The sequence below is a fragment of the Haemaphysalis longicornis genome, unplaced genomic scaffold (genome assembly GCF_048455015.1).
Source record: "Haemaphysalis longicornis isolate Haplotype H1 unplaced genomic scaffold, Haemaphysalis longicornis Haplotype H1 scaffold_3, whole genome shotgun sequence".
NCBI classification, from domain to species: Eukaryota; Metazoa; Arthropoda; class Arachnida; order Ixodida; family Ixodidae; genus Haemaphysalis; species Haemaphysalis longicornis.
In genome coordinates this window covers 121,733,950-121,750,231 of record NW_027526335.1, presented here as the reverse complement: position 1 = coordinate 121,750,231, position 16,282 = coordinate 121,733,950, and the positions used below count along the sequence as shown (strand labels likewise).

At 48.5% G+C, this 16,282-nt stretch overlaps 1 long non-coding RNA gene across 1 annotated transcript; it reads right to left on the bottom strand.

The window, feature by feature from the left end:
* Positions 1-9,554: 9,554 nt before the first annotated feature.
* Positions 9,555-15,815, bottom strand: LOC144173409 (uncharacterized). Its single transcript, XR_013323256.1, has 2 exons — positions 15,124-15,815; positions 9,555-9,750 (listed from the first exon to the last, which is right to left on the bottom strand). It is a non-coding gene; the product is annotated as an uncharacterized LOC144173409 (long non-coding RNA).
* Between the last annotated feature and the right edge of the window lie 467 nt (positions 15,816-16,282).

Here is a 16,282-nt window from a genome sequence, read left to right as displayed (position 1 = left end):
GTCCCCGCACGTTTCCTCGACCCCCTCCCTGTACAACTTCAGTCCCTTGATCACTTTGTCGCTGAAGAGCTGGAAAGCTAGTGACACCCTCTGGACCTCGAAATCGGTGGGATCTGTGTGACTAGATTCCATGCAGGGCTTGCAGAGCAATATTTTTTCCATACAAAGCCACCGCTTCGCGTAGAGCCTGAAGAGACACCTAAAATATAAAAAAAGGTTGTAGTTTATACACCTCCATAGATGAAATAAATATTATCATGATGAAGCCGGTTCAACCTGTCTAAACATCACTTACATCCCCCTCTGGAAGTTCGTAGTCGGAAGTCAGCAGGCCATTGCGGAGGCACTTAATCAAATGGGGAAAGTCCGATAGGAAGTGGAGCCGACGCTCTGGATGAACAGGATGCGGTGCGCTACACTTCGTGTTTGTTGAAGATGCACGAATTCCCATCAAGGACCACATCTTCCTGTTCCAAGTTGCTCCGGCGCTTGTTATGAAGTCGACTGTGAGCTCTGATTTCTCCGCCAAAATTACGGTTTCCAGCATTATTTTTGCCAACAAGGTACCTTCTATGTTGTTTTTCGTGGCAAATGCTGCAAGCACCTGAGTCCATTTACCAACAAATGGGACGAAAAGTATTGCCATCCCATAGTCACAGACGGTGTGCTTATCTTCTTCTGACGTGAAGGGGCCAAGATCCACGAAGCCTTCAATGTAACCACCGTTGTTGACTGACAAATGCTCAGGCAATTTCATTTCGTAAACCAGGAGGCCTCCATGCAGCTTGAACTCATCCATCGAGCTCGTTTTCTCCCTCAGCACGTCAAAAACTTTCATGTTGAAGCCAAACCCTGCTTTGTACGACTTCAGATACTTCCTCAGGGTTGTTTTGCTGGGTACTGCAAGTATTTTCTCCTTTCTCAGGTGCTCATACAGCGCAGGACTCTTCACTTTCATCATCAAGCACTCCAACACCCATTCATTTGAATATCTCATGCCTTTAGTGCTTCTCCGCGAGGAAGACTTGAAAATGTGACACACCGCCTCACGCTGCTTGGGAGGAAGCCCCGCCATCTTCGTAGTGAGGGCGTCTTCAGACATGTTCGTGTTCTTGGCCACTGTTGCTGCAAGTTTTTTTTTTTTTTTTTGTAGGGCTCTAGTACGGTTTCGGAGTCGTGCAGCCTTTTGTTTTTCAAACTTCAATCGTTTAGCTGCGACGTTTCCTCTCGCCACGTGAACTCTTGGTCGTGAGGTGCGGGACTTCCTACTTTGCAGACGTTTCCGTGTGGCCTTGCATTCTGCGGAAACGGCACCTAAAAAAACAAAACAAAAAAAAACGCGGTTGGCACGAGAGAATAACTCGCAAGATGCTGATACAGCTGATTTTCTCAGCAGCAAAGTTTGCAGTGAACAAATTACCTTCAGAGGAAACTTTCCCCAGGCACTTAGTGCTGAAGGCAGCGTCTCCAAACGTGGTCGTTTGAGATCGCAGCTTCGGTGTTAGCACGTGCAGTACATCACTAAACTCCGTAGCCGTCATGACCCCTTTGCAGGCCGGAATTCCGTCAGCTTCTTCCAGCACACTGTTCGCAACAGCTAGGGAATCTATTTCACCGCTCCCGCATAACACACCGCAGAAAAATGTTTGCGCCGACACTTTGTCGTCATGTGGGCAGAAGAGCACGGGTTTCTCTTGAAAAATTTCTAGCTTTTCTTCTCTTCGTATCGATGTGGTAGCGAAAAGAACGTTTCCATCCTCGGCGCAATTTAGCCGCCACCGGAACTTTGAAGGAAGCTTGACTTCTTGAAGAAGGCTCATTGGGAAAGCATCCGATTCCACAGAACTTGCGACTTCATTTGGTGAACCCTGCGGAGAGAGAGAAGCCTCGAGGTGTGGCTGGCGCACCTCATCTATTTCGGCTCTTGAGCTTTGTCGTGGCTTCTTGCTGGCTGACAAAAGTGAAACTCTTGTTGTTGCCCGCCTTTTTCATGGCGGCTTCCGCGTGCTCCGTACAGAATTCGAGGCACAGTCAGGCAGAATAGTAGGTACTGCACCTGGTGCCAGTGACGGCTTCCCGCGTGCAAGTCGCACTTCACAGCCGTTTATGACGTGGATGTACTCCCGTAATATGCACTCGGGCTCAAAGTGGCGCTCACAGACGGCGGAAGATATGGTCAAGGGTTTATCCAGTCTTCCCAAATTTTGTTCCCACTTTTTGCGCAGTTCATCGTCCAGGGGAGCAGTGAACAAAGATGCCTTGGGAGAACCTGGGTAACCACTGCGACAACCCGGAGCAAAGCAATAGGTGTCCGTCCTTCGTTTTGGCATCGCAGCTATCCGGCCTGTCTATATCCTCTATTCGACAGCAATCGCGATAACTATTTACCTGACGATTGCATTCCTCTTGCTGCTGTAGGGGAACATCACGGAAACGTAAAGCACGCAAAAAATGCAAGGCCGGCCTCGAACATAAACAGACGGGCAGTCTGTCTGACCGCGCGCCGCCAACGCATCGCACATCCGCTCGTATCGTCTGCGCCGCTAGCAGACGACACAGCGCTACTTTGTTTCTAGCCGTTGCTCGATGGCTCAAACGGATCTGGTAACCAACAAAACGTTCCTAGAAAGGTACAGGGGCAACAAAAGTGAGCATCTTTCTTCCATAAAGTTTAATTACTGTACCACACTAAAAAAATTCCCCCGCATTTCCCCGAGGGGGAGAATGTGAAAGTGCGAATGCACGGTTGTCGGCCCGCTTGCGGCGCTTGCGCTCGGCCCCCGCAGCCCACCGCCTCGCCGCCTTCTCTTCCATCTCTTCCATCGGGTTTGTAGTATCACGTGTACACCACGCAGTTATCAAGCCGCTATAACGCCGCTGAGTCGCCAACGCACGCCGCTGACGACGTAGTTTGAATGCGTTAAAGATATAAGGCGCGTCACTAACGCTGATGTCACGTCGCGTCTGTGGCTTGGTCGGTAGAGCGTCGCGCTGCGGCCGCGAAGTCCGCGGATCGAAACCTGGCGCCGGATGCTGTTTCTTTATAGAGGAGCACTGCGGACGCCGACGCCGCCGCCAACGCCGGCGGTGGATGGTTTGGGGTCGCTTATAAAGTGCATTACTTAAAACGGCAGCGGCAATACCTGTCGAGCGCCTCAAGCAGAGGCCCGTTCAACCACACCACCGTTTTCGGAGAAGGCGCAGTGGCGCCCTTGGCGGCGGTAGACGCGTTTTTCTTCAGCCGAACGCTGCAGAGCGTTTCCGTTCGCGCCACTAGATCAAGACATTCTAGTTCACTGTAGGCGGAACTAAAAGCCCAAAGAGGTCTGCTGTTAAAAAATGGCTGCGGCTTAGCTCCGCTAAATTAGGATATGGAAAGCAAAAGCTTGGCTTAGCCTGGTTAGGTGTTGGTTTCATTTGGTTAACTTTTGGTTTAGCTGTAATTAGTAAACTATTTGTCCAAAGCCTGCCTTTGCCTATGGTTGTGGTCCCGCTTCCAGCATTTTCCAAGCCGAGCGGCTCGCTCTTCCTCTGTCTTTGATGCTAGCTTCGCGCGCTTTGCATTCCTCCAGTGAAACGGCTCGCAGGGCGATATCCGAGGGAAAGCCTCCAGCTTCCGCGAACGCTTAGAGAAGAGAAGGCGGCCCGGGGCTACTCTCATTCATGGCGAAGCTCGCATGCACGTGACGAGTCACGTGGCCCAGCTTCGGAGAGCGCATGCGCCAAGCCGGCAGTGGCACAGGCGCCGGGCTATTCTAGTTCACTGTAGCCGGGCTGTTAGAGAATGCGGCGGCGGGTGGAGCTCAGTTGACGAGTCACGTGATGCACTGCCAAGGGTACGGCGCAGCTGCGGTGAAATCAAGATAAAATCCTCCGCGGCGGCAAAACCGCTATACGAGCAGTGCTGCTCTGACTGCGCCTCAAACAAAGCTGGCGTAAGCTTGAGCAATCGGCTCCTTTTAATTGGAACACGGAATCTTTGCGCCTTTAACCTGGGTCAAGGCGATTTAGACATTCGCAGCCTTTTGTGCATTGATATCGGTTGCCAGGGCAATCAAATTGTCAATGCTGCTCCTTCATTGCCTGAACCGTGACATTTACAGCGGCTGGGCATACCGTTTTCAATGTCTAAGACAAACCGCCGTAGTAGCATTTTCTGCATTAGCTTTCCTATGCAATTGGTCGGTAAGAGTTTATATCTATGGGGAATTTTCCTGGCTTGACAACCGGTACCGGGGAGAAAATTTCGCAGCTAGCTTCAGCACGGCCTTTCCGCCACGATGTGTCCTATGTAGACTGAGCAACTGCTGAAGCGCCTTCCTGCCGAGATGCCTGCCTGCCGTCTCCACACGTGTGGCGAACAACGTCTGACGTAGCGGAAGATCTTCAACGCCTGGACACGTGACAACCGCCATTGAACGCACCGCCATTCCTGTGTCACGCACAGTAACATTCCTCGGAGTTCTACTCGACACTCATCTGAAATTTAATCTCCACGTGAAATCACTTACAAAAAAAATTGGTTTTGGTATACGCGTACTAATTAGATCTCGAAGCTATTTTCAGAAACATATCCTGATATCTCTATACTATGCATTTGTTCACAGTCATCTTAATTACTGCGTATCGTCATGGGGAAACACATATTCTACTCATTTGTCATGTCTCCATCATTTACAAAACCAAGCAGTTCGCCTAATTACATTCAGCCCTTGCAACGCATCGGCGCTTCCCATCTACACCACTCTGAAGATTCCACCGCTAAAACTTGCTTTTCAACTAAAACTGGGTGCTATCATCTTTCGGGCTCGCACGCACGGCATAATTATTAGTAGCTTCTTAGATTCCCACCTAACAAACACCAACCCCACAAGATTTGCACAAGGCCTTAACCTACTGCTGCCTAAGGTCTACACTAACTACGGCAAACAAACAGCCATTTTCGCAGCCATTCAACTATGGAATTCATTACCAATAACAATTAAATTGTCTTATTCTATGCGTTCATTCAGCAGTAGTTTAAGGTAGTTTTTGCTTAACAATATTGTATAATTTCTTGTTCTAGTGCTTCCATATTTTATTGGCGTGTTACACTGATCCGTACCTAACTGCGAAATTTTAGTACTTGTACAAAATATTGCTTCTTCATTGTACAGTAATTTCAGACCATGCTTGCTAACGTTTTTTTTTTTTTTTTCTGAATAATACTTTTTGTGCTTCCCCCTATTTATAGTACTCAAACCTTTTTTTTTCTGAGATAATATTGCAGAATTACTTGATATAGTGTTTGCATATTCAATAAGCGTGCTAAACTGACCCGTACCTCGTCTGCCTTCATATTTTTTAACAACATTTTCGCATTTAATAACAGGAGGTCCCCCCGACAGTTTTACTTTGGGACCTCCTTCTGTACTATTAACTACGTGCAATGTGTATGTACCGAAACATGTTTAATAAATCCTTGAAATCCTTGAAATGTCTTAAAGCCGAGTAGCTAACTCCATGAGGCCCACGAGAGGAGGACAAATTCAACGCTGCACGTAGCCTGTTGGTGGTAAAGATCTCATCCATCATCACATAATTAGGTGTAAGAAACCACTCTGTAAACTTCACGGGAATCAGTGAAGGGCGCTGTATATAGCGCGGACTTTTGCACAAAATTATTCCCCAACGTCTACTTCACTGACTCCATGCACTTGAGGGCATTGACTGGGTTGCGGACCCGGCCAACCCCAGCGCCGACCTCAGCGCTAATTAGCGCGTTCGTCCGTATCGGCTCGTGCCACGTGTCAATCCGCATTGAATACAGCGGTTCATTAACCCTGCGGCAGCCGCACCCGTCAACTCTGAGTAACTTCAGCTGAAACGAGGAGCCATTCCCGCACGGGCGATTTTGATGAATAGAGACACCAGAGACAAAAAAGATTACTACTTCGGAGGCGCGGGCCATGAAATCGGTAATCGGCAAGTAGCATGAGTCAAGCACCCAAGCGCGCCTCGTACTAGGAAAGGTCTTCCCGTACCAGCGGCGCCATCGCATCCTCTCCCTCGTGGTCATGGGGGCAAGCAACCCAAATGGTTTCACGAGATGGCGGAGCCTAGTGCGTGAGACTGTGGGTCTGTAATTGGACCAGACATTTGGGAGTTGAATTCGCTAGAAGAACTCTTGGGACTTTGGCTTGAAAAACCAGTCCGTGCTGCGGGCCGCCGAGTGGTGCTGTTGCTGTTGCTCCTGCTGTTGCTGTTAATGTTGCTGGCTGGGCAATTCGTTCGAAGCACAGCATCCAAACTTGTACTCATCATGTAAATACGTGTATAAAGTTTTTCTCCTTCATCAGCAAGCATCGGTCTCTTGATCAACGTCTTCGGTCACCAGTCACGCTACGAAGATGAATTTTCGGAACCCGGAATCACAACAGAGAGTTTTAGCTGACCGTTTCTGACGGTCCGCTCCGCTCCGATAGCAAGCAGGAGCGCCATTGCGCATGCGTGGCGCGCTAGCGCGCTACCGGAGTTACCGGAGAGTGGCCCCGCTCCCCTAACCGGGGCCTCTTAGCGGACCGTCGCGGCAGCTCACGCTACCGTACGGAATTTTAACATAGCTGCCCCCGCGATGCGAGCGCGCTACGGCGAACTTCGTTTCTTCAGTTGAAACACGAGCGATGAAGCCACGAAAGCGCTTCCGAATAGGCAATGGTGCTACACACCTTGAAGATCGTTAGAACGGAAGCGAAAAACGTCTACCGAAGCGCGGGGTTGCTTCTATGCAGCGCCGAGAAAGGCAGCCTTCGCTTGGCTCTTCCAAGTTTTATCGGCTTCTTTATTGTTATTTATTAAAATTATACCATGTCAGCGAGTACATTATACAAAAAAAAGTTAAATGAGGCCAAGAAACACGGTATTTTGCTTCGTTTGGGTGACCAAATACAAATTCTTATGTTTCCTTTGGGGTGAAGTTTTGGTTTACACGCGCACGCGAAACGACCAGTCACGCGAATCATTCACCGTCGAGGGACATACGGTTATCGCTTAGCTAAAAGCCTTTCGTCTGCTGACGCTCCGGTTGTGCTGAGCGGGACGTCGGGGCATAGCGGAGCGTCAAAAACGGTCAGCTAAAACTCTCTAACTGGTGGCAACGGTGGGATCATACCACGCAAGTCACAACAAGGGCAACAGAAGAAAATGGGTGGATGTGTCTGGGTGGGGCTCTAAGGCTGCGAAACACCTGCCATGTGCGTGTCAGTGGCTTGCGTGTATCCACGCTTTAACAAAACTGAGCCCAGCGGTTTCTGGCAAGCTTGGTCACGTGCTTCTGAACGCGCTTCTACGCGCACCTGGAAGCTCGGACGTCGTCTGGCAGTAGGGATTTTCTGAAACGGCACTCGGCTGTCCGGCGAACAGAGCGAAGATTTTCGTAATCACCATCAAATGGCGCCATGACCATGGCAGTAGACTTTGCCGTGTTGATGCTTATTTGGCCCCACCAATGGCAACTGTCAATTCTCGCTTGTTGACAGCATAATCTTCAAATAGATTTTGGCAGGTATTTCAGTTCACAGAGCATACGTTCCTCCATTCCATTTGGAATGGAAAAGATGACGGCTCCTGGTTCTGTGTTGATACGGTAGATACAAATTCCCACGTGTAATCTGACGAATATTGCTTAACACTTCAAAAACTGGAAATAGGCGTTCATAAACATCCATTAGAAGCTCCAAACGTGACGGAAGCACCTCGTGGGCGTTCCGCCGGAGATATTTATGCTCCCTTCTCCTGGCACTCATTAAAATTCAGATTGATTTCCGCACTCTTTTCCGTTATTGCACCTATTTCTTCTGAGTTAGCTGTTCTTCCACTGCTGGAAACTTGCTGAGGTTGGCGCTGGTCGCGCACTCTGTTCTATCTGGAGACCCAGGTCAGGGCCGTTCCCAGGTTCTATTCCTATACGAACATAAATGGGTTTTCCAGGGCAGCAGCAACAACAGCAACGCGGGATTTTCGCACAATAGGGCACTTGAAGCTTTTAGCTTTAAAAATCTGTGGCCTAGAAGTTGAGTGAGACAGAAAGAGAGAAAAATTACTTAATAAAGTGGTTAGAGAAGCACCAAGGTGGCAAGTTGGGCGAGTTGGTACGGGTTCATTATGAAGAAACAAAGAGCGCTAGAAAGACGGGGACGGGCACACACCCAAATGCCTTTACATAACACATTCACCACACTCCACCACAGTCTCGAACATCGTCCTGTACTGCCAATACAAGCTTCAAGCCCCTACACAAAATGTGTATACGTACTAACTGGAACAACGGGAAGTTACTCATGGACGTGACATTAACACAGTCACGAGATAGGCACCACAGCTTTGACCGCGATGCCTTCTCTACAACAGCAATGTGCCTCGGGTGCCGGTGCCGACATCCTTAGAGCCTCAAACTATTCCCAAAAGAGCAATAGACGCTCACTAAAATGAAGACATACCAGACATAATGACAGCGAACCTGCAAATGGCCACCTCTGAGAGAACCACATTTATCCCTGCATGCGCCACACATTCACCAAAATCATGCGCAATCATCCCAACCTTCACGCTACAATCCTTTGGGTTTCTGGATGTTGGATGCGCAGGTATAAAGGGAATGAGGTGCCGTGTTTTTGCTCAAGGTGTTCTTCATAATCCGGACAATCTCACCCCATGACCGCACTACTACGACACTAAATGCACCGCCAAGCTACGCATCACACTTGCAGCCAGAACTTACAAAACATCAGAAATACACGATTCACCCTGCCCTACCATGTAAAATTCGCCTGTCCTGACGCCGTGTTCTCATTCTACGTGCACAAACAGACACACTACTAACGCATCACATCCAAATCGCAGAGGCTGGCTGAAGGTACACCAAAATTCTCTGCTGCAGTCATTACGCAAGCAATGAACACGCGCTACATACATGGACAGACATACCTTCACACCTGGCTCAGTCCCATGCTCCAACCAATTCCCACTGCACAGCGTTATATATCGCAACTTCTCTGAAACCTCACCAACAATCTCAGCAGTCCATGGGACGCAGTTCAAAGACTGCTACTGCAGCGCAAAAACGGCAGGGACGGAGACGTGATGACAAGGACTGTGAGAAGGACAGGATTCATGTTTAGTGACGCAAGGGCGTCTGTGGCCAAAGAGCGCCGTGTCCTTCTGTTTGGTCTGTCAGTGTCTGGGTAAAAAAATTTGTTATGGGGTGAATGTAAAGTGCACTAAAACTGTTAATATCTGGGTGTAAAGGTCCCTGAGAACGACAAAATTCATAAAACCGTTTCTCTCTCTGCCCTCCTCTCCGTCTCATGAGCGAGGCTTGCGTTGCGGGCCACGCGAGCGAGGTGGTAGCTCTCAGTTTTTAGTGGCTGGCGATGCCACTGTCGGTGCCACGCGAGCACACAGTTTCGGATTATAGTGACGCCAACGAAGTCGCCACACGGCAAAATTTCATTACTGATAACCATTGCGCCTTCAAAAAAAATCAGGCGACAACATTTCGTTTGAAATGAGTTCTATTTTATTCAGATATTATAATATCTTTAATGATGAATGCCTATATGTGTCCTGACGATTTGATTTAGGAGGTGATGATCGGTAGGCAGTGAGGTGAAGGTCATGGCGAAGGTCATGGCGAGGCTTTAGCGAGCGTTCATAAACACCGTTGGCGGTGGCTATCCATGGTGGTGGTGCAGAATGTGCAGCTTCTTCAGGCTGAAACAGGAAGAAAGAGAAAACAATGTTGGGTGCATAGCAGGCCGCTCTGTACCACACTTAATTGTGTTTTCACTTTATTTATTTGTTTTTAAATCATTTTGCTGTGCCCATTGCCTCTTGTATAAAAAGCACCTTAGCACTGGTCACCCAGACTAAGTGTCACCATTGTACCTTATAATACATTACGATATCTTCTTATCGAATTTTCACAGTATTCGAAGTAAAGTGATGGCCAGACGTTGATCCAGAGTGCCCCTACGGTAGGGGCAGATGGATATAACGGAACAGTGGTTTGATTTGTGTCACTTCGTGGTCAACTGGAAGAAAACAGCTTGCGATTACACGAATACCGGCTGAAAAGAAATGCAGGACATGCCGCTTTCACCTATTTCTTGTCGGCTTGTATTCGTCCAAGTTCGATCTGTTTTTCACCGATCCGGAAGTATAATGAGGAAATAGGGCGGAGGGGGCACGCATTGTAGGCTTAATGGCGCTACTTCTCGTGGTGCTGGGAGGTCGATGGCTCCTCTGAATATGCTACTGGTGACAGGCTTGACATACGCGATGGGTTTCAAAATGACTGCACTAGTTTCTCAGAAAAAATAGATTAACATACCATGCCCTCAAAGATCGCCTGACAGCAGTTTCTCGGAAAAATTGGGCAGGTAACCTCGCCAAGCGTTATGAAATTTGAAGCTTAACGCGAATATTTATACTAGCCGCTGTGGCAATAGATATTCGGGTGACGTTATAATGCTGCGCAATTCAACCCTGCTTGTCTTAATTGTGCAGAGGTAACGTCTGGATTGAGCTTTAAACCTTCTTCGATGTCACCTCTCGACTCAAATAGCTGTTTCTGTTTTCACTATGGGTGAGGAAACGTCTAATAAATTAATTTCAATGTGAATTATCTTCGTTTCATTGCTGCTTAAATACAAAGGTATATACAAGAGCATCCTTGTGGGACCTTGGTGATGTGACAAGCACTGGGCTCGCAGTTTGGCAAACACTACGAACCTATCCATACAGGTACCCAGGAAAAATAGTAGGTTAGTTTAGTTACGTGATTTGTAAGATGCCCCAGCACACAGCTGCATACTGCAAGGTGCTACGAATTTCCTCTGGTGAGATGACGGTAATGTTTTGCATTCGGCATTTATATCATGAAAGTGCATGGAATACTTCGCTCTCAGGATTTCTCCCCTTCTCTGGCCAGCTGGTATTTCTCCTAAGCTGTACGTGTAACTAGAAAGCATGTTTACTACCAGATCATTATCATCATCATCAGCCCTTCTACGAAACTGCATGGCAAAGGCCTCTCCTATAGATCCCCAATAATTCCGGCCCTGTGCCAACTGCGACCAATTTATTCCCGCAGTCGATGTCGCATAGTATACAACCAGTATTGTACCAAGAGTGTGTTGCCCAATTCGTCAGCAGAGCATTTTTTCCATGGTCATAGCATTTTCTGTGACGGTGGTCGCATACGCTCTTGAATTCTATTGAGCGTGACCATGGAAAAATCGCCTCTTTTTTGCAACCTTTCTATTGCGGATCGTACTTGAACCACAACCGAAAAACTTCCGGCTTGTGTACAATATCACCGTAGGAGCCCCTGCAAAGCGGCCATGATAGCTGTAGGACTGCGCCCACGCAACTGTCAGAGCTGGCATTAGGGGAGTACGATGTCTCTAAGCATGTTCGAAGAAACCAATTATACCACTCGCAAATGTAATGTAGACGGAGTGATACTGGTAGTAGTGCCCCAGGAAAACGAAGAGCAAACCCATGCGGCCAAGGACTGCAGTTCTGCGCGTCCCAGCTGGAACGAGTGGTCATGCATGTGTCAGTGCCACGGCTCCCACTGGTCCTCTTATTTGCCCGGCGTCAATGAGCCTCGGATGTGGAGAGTGCTGAGGCCACAAAAAAACATTTTGTTAAGGGCGACAGACTTTCTTCGGCTACCCAAACGCGAAACTTTCTCTCTCTGTGTCTGTCTGTCTGTCTGTCTGTCTGTCTGTCTGTCTGTCTGTCTGTCTGTCTGTCTGTCTGTCTGTCTGTCTGTCTGTCTGTCTGTCTGTCTGTAGGGAACTCGATTCAACAGTCTGGCCGAAAAACGAGTGACAACGCTCGAACTTCAAATATAGACCTTATCAAACTACTAAAGGTGCTGGCAAGCATTACACATGTCATCGTTCCACGCACAGGAAGCTTCAAGCATCATAATCATCATCATCATCAGCCAGTCTGCGCCCACTTCAGGGCAAAGGCCTCTCCCATAGATCTCCAATTATCCCGCGCCTGTGCTAACTTCGATGAATTTGTTCGCAAACTTCTTCATCTTATCTGCCCATCTAACCTTCTACCGCCCCCTGCCAAGCTTCCCTTGCCTAGGGATCCACTCAGTTGCCCTTAATGACCAACGGTCATTAACGCTAACCGAGGTAAAATATAAGCAGAACAGACAGTACCAATGTTCTTTAGTACACGTCTGATTGGTCTTTATGGTAGCAAATAATAAAAAAACGTGTTAAAAACTGGATGAAATAATAGATAAAAAACTGGATACCCAGAGCAGCTGTTGTAAACCACTACAGATGCTGATGGAGGAGGGCATGAAATGTTCCTCGTGGTGTCGGCGGGCTTTTCGCTTGCGCTCGGCGTCTCTGGCAGCAAATGCTGGGTGCTGCCTAGCCGGAAGCATGCGCTTGCCCTCGAATGGCGTTAACCCCCCTCCCATTTCGAGAGCACCTGCAAACCCAATCTTTACCGGAACGCATCGTGGAGGGGGGTCCCATTGTTCACCGGCGCCTCATCATTCATCATGCGGTTTCGATGCTCGTTTTGGAGTTTTTTCTTTGCACGAATACTGAGCTATCTATGCTGTACGCCTGTTTAGCCTGACGCATGCGCTCGCGTCTTGGACAAGAACTGCTAGGTTCTGCCTGGGTTTCTTGTTTACGACACGAAATTTTCCGACCAACGATAGGCTAACAGCTTCGCTGTAAAAGATTACACAAAACGTGTTAAAAGCTGGATGAAATAATATAGCAACCGCTAAGAGGCTAGGTGTCGGTCCGAGCTGCTACGACCACAACACAAATAAAGTCCGAAGAGATGCGACCCGAATAAAGCAAAAAATGCAGTTGAGCAGACCTTCATTTCATTCGTCATAGGGGCAGTGAGAGGGGCGGGAGCAGTGGGACGGGCAGCACGGAAAGGGCGTTTCACAGTTGGGGTAGCAGGAGATCTTTCCACGTGAGCAGCGATGCAAACAGGTACACGGCCTATTTTCTGACTGGATCATACTGGCAGCTCAAAATAACAAGGGGAAGTGAAATCCAGGGAGGTCCAGCGCTCCTTGCGTCTTTTATGAGCTCTTTGTGCTAGTGTATTTTGTGCTACCAATGTGATCCACGGTATATACAATCAACAACAGCATACTTAGATCCGTAACATTATTTGACCTTCATAAAAAATAGCTTAGTTACATATTGTAACGATGGTTACGGATGAGGACTGGAGAAGGTTTATTTACAAGGCAAACTTGTGCCCAGAAAGGATGCGCTGCTCGTAGACTCAGAGCTGGAACGTCGTCTACCTCCTCTTTTTACCTCTAGTGCCACTCGTCTTCTTCTTCCTTGCCTTTCACTTGTTCGCTGACGCGTGACGTCAGTGTCCAATAAACGCGTAATATTCAAACATGTTTCAATATTTTTCAATAAGATGCTTTCACTAGACGAAAACTTCCCCTGCGGCAGGTGGTTCTTCCAAGCGCCACCATGAATATTGATTCATTTCAGGTTTTCGAGGTGTCCCCCCAGCTTTTCCAAATTCTTTGTTGATTTTACAATATGGAAACTGACCGTTGTTCGCGACCTTTTTGCGCATTTACAGTATGGTGAAGTAATTGTCTAAGATCTATTTATCTTTCTCAAATCAAAACAGCAGATTAATTCTTGCTTTTGCTACTTTGCTACAGAGTATTTGAACAGCAAAGGAACGCCATATCACCAAGTTTTCTCTGAGATTTTGTTTGTAAAGCTATTTTGTAATTCAGGTTAGGTAAGAGTTATCCAGAGCTACACTGGGGAGGGAGAGCGAAACTGAAGGCTCTCTTGCCTAAACGTCGCATTCTTTAGTCTCTCCTCCTGCGTATCTGTTGGCAGAGAGCACTGGGGCAGTGCAGGTGGTGAGGCGAAGGATGCAGCAAGGTGAAGCCACAAGAAATCTGTGTGCGGACTGTGAAGTCTGTGCGTGCACTCTGAAGCCTATCATAGCGTAGCACGTGCCCACATTGGTGTATTGGACAACGCTTGATAAGTTGGCTAATCAACTCGATCATTTCGGTCAGACAGCAAGTTCAATTAAATGTCACGTGATCCCTTGCCTCCTTTCATATTGTATGTCGAGCGTTAGCGGGGCGTATGGTTTCAGTTCATGAGTGCCGCTAAGGTAAGGAAATGACTGGCTCGGCAATTCGTCTTAGAACAGCCAATAAAAAAACTGCGTGTGAAGGCGATGTAATGTCCTTGACTGACACGAAGGACTAATACGTATAGCTAAATGTGACGACAAAATTTTAGTTAAATAATAAGCGTACGTGGACACCTGGAAGAATATTTATGGCGTTTTTTTTTTTTTTTGTTTTCGGAACCGCAAGCTCCATACTCACAGAGGGAAACCGATATGTGCAGGACTCTAACCTTCCTATTTAATATTAGGTACAACAACAACCCTCTTGTCTTTGGACAAATCTGGAGCAAATAAGGCTTTTGGGCCGTGCGAATCAGCAAGAATCAAATCTTTAATGCGCTACCAAGGTTTCTGAGGCTTGAAGTATTTTCGCACAACTATCTGTTGAAAAAATGTGGCCTTTGCGAAAGAAATTCAATGTTCTCAAGCTTACCCGTTTTTGTCCCTCTGGAAATTTTCTGCAGATGAAGATTTGCCCCTCATACGGTCACAGCAATTACAATTATTGGAATGAGATAGTATTTAATTGCCCATTTTATCAGCACAAAGTGCAGCTAGCCAAACATCTTCGTGCAATCCGTCATATGTGTGTAGGGCAAGCAAAGCCGAACTTCTAAACGTTTTGACGCTCACTGCAGTGCCACTGTAAAATGCGGTCTAAAAATCTGTTACACGTTACAGTAGGTTAATTTTTGGCGTTAGTGTAAAAGAAGAAACCAGCGCCTGTAGAGCGAGCGCACACACGCTGCAAGAACGTCACAGCTGCTCTTAATATACGCGTGCTAAAGCATATGTGAAAGTGCATACCTTGCGAGCATACTAGCCCAATAGCCTTCACGAATAGATATCTATTTCACGGGCCATGAGAGATGGCCGCCCTGCGCGCGTACTCACTGCTTGAGGATGATGAGCTTTTTGAGCTTGTGCTTGAGCCAGTGGTGGTGGTAGTGCGGCTCCGCAAAGTGCACCATCATCAGCAAGAGCACCACGATGAGGAAGAGGACAAAGTATCTGTTCAAGGTCATGGCTGCTGCCCCGGAGAAAGCAACGCTTCACTTTTGTACTAACGTCCGTCCTCAGGGAAGGCGCGTTCGCCCCCTGTTTGTATCCGATCCGCGCACTGGGCCGTGACGGCTGCCCTACTCCGGTCCAGGAATTCCGGCGCTCAGTCCGGGAGATGTCTTCACGAAGGGTGGCTGACGGTCCTCGGGGGCTCTTCGGAGGGCCCTTGCTTGCCTGATTGCGGGCACAGAACAGTGACGGGCTGAGGATTAGACTAACCCCTTTTATGCCTTCCCTCGCCCTCGCTTGTTGCGCCATCATCTCGTCCTCGCAGCTAAGGTGCGTCGTGGAGAGGGGCAGACGCTATCGTCAGCCCCTTCCGGTTTGACGGCGGCGGCGGCATTGGGGACGTGCCCAGAACGAGATCGCAAACTCGCGAATGAAGGAGATCGGAGAAAAGAACAAGAAAGAGGGGCGCACGGGTGAGAGTTGGCCCATTGCGGCTGTTTGTCCCGGCGTTCGCCGTTATTGCGGCTCGGTAGCTGCACCCTGGCAGTTCGAGCAGGCCCTCCGCAATCGTTCCCTGTTCTCGATTCCGCCGACGAAACTACCGCGCAACCCTCGCCGCACTCACGCTGCGCCCTCGCCGCCACTCCCCACCTCTCTCCGCCACTTCCTTCCGGAAAGAACAGCGCTCCGGTCAAGCAGTCCGGCACGCATGTATTGCGTGCGCATACTACGCGAGGGTCCAGTTTTGTTGGTGCGGCCACTTGGCGCGCCGCAAATGGAAACGTAAATCTTTCCTGTCGCTTTCCTAAGCTGCGGGCTACCACCACGCAGGTGTCGGTGTGGCGGAAGGGCTTCGGGGATAGTTCTCTCCGAAGTTTCCGCTTATGCAATGCAAGGGTGGCGGCTGTGTTTGCCCTTTGAGTACCGTTATAAAGCAGCCACGTGACCTGCAAGTAAACGGATTTGAAGGAGCGACGTAATCTGTAGCGATTCTCTCTCGCACAGACTCTCCTTCACTAAGCTGGCTTTTGGTTACGCTTGT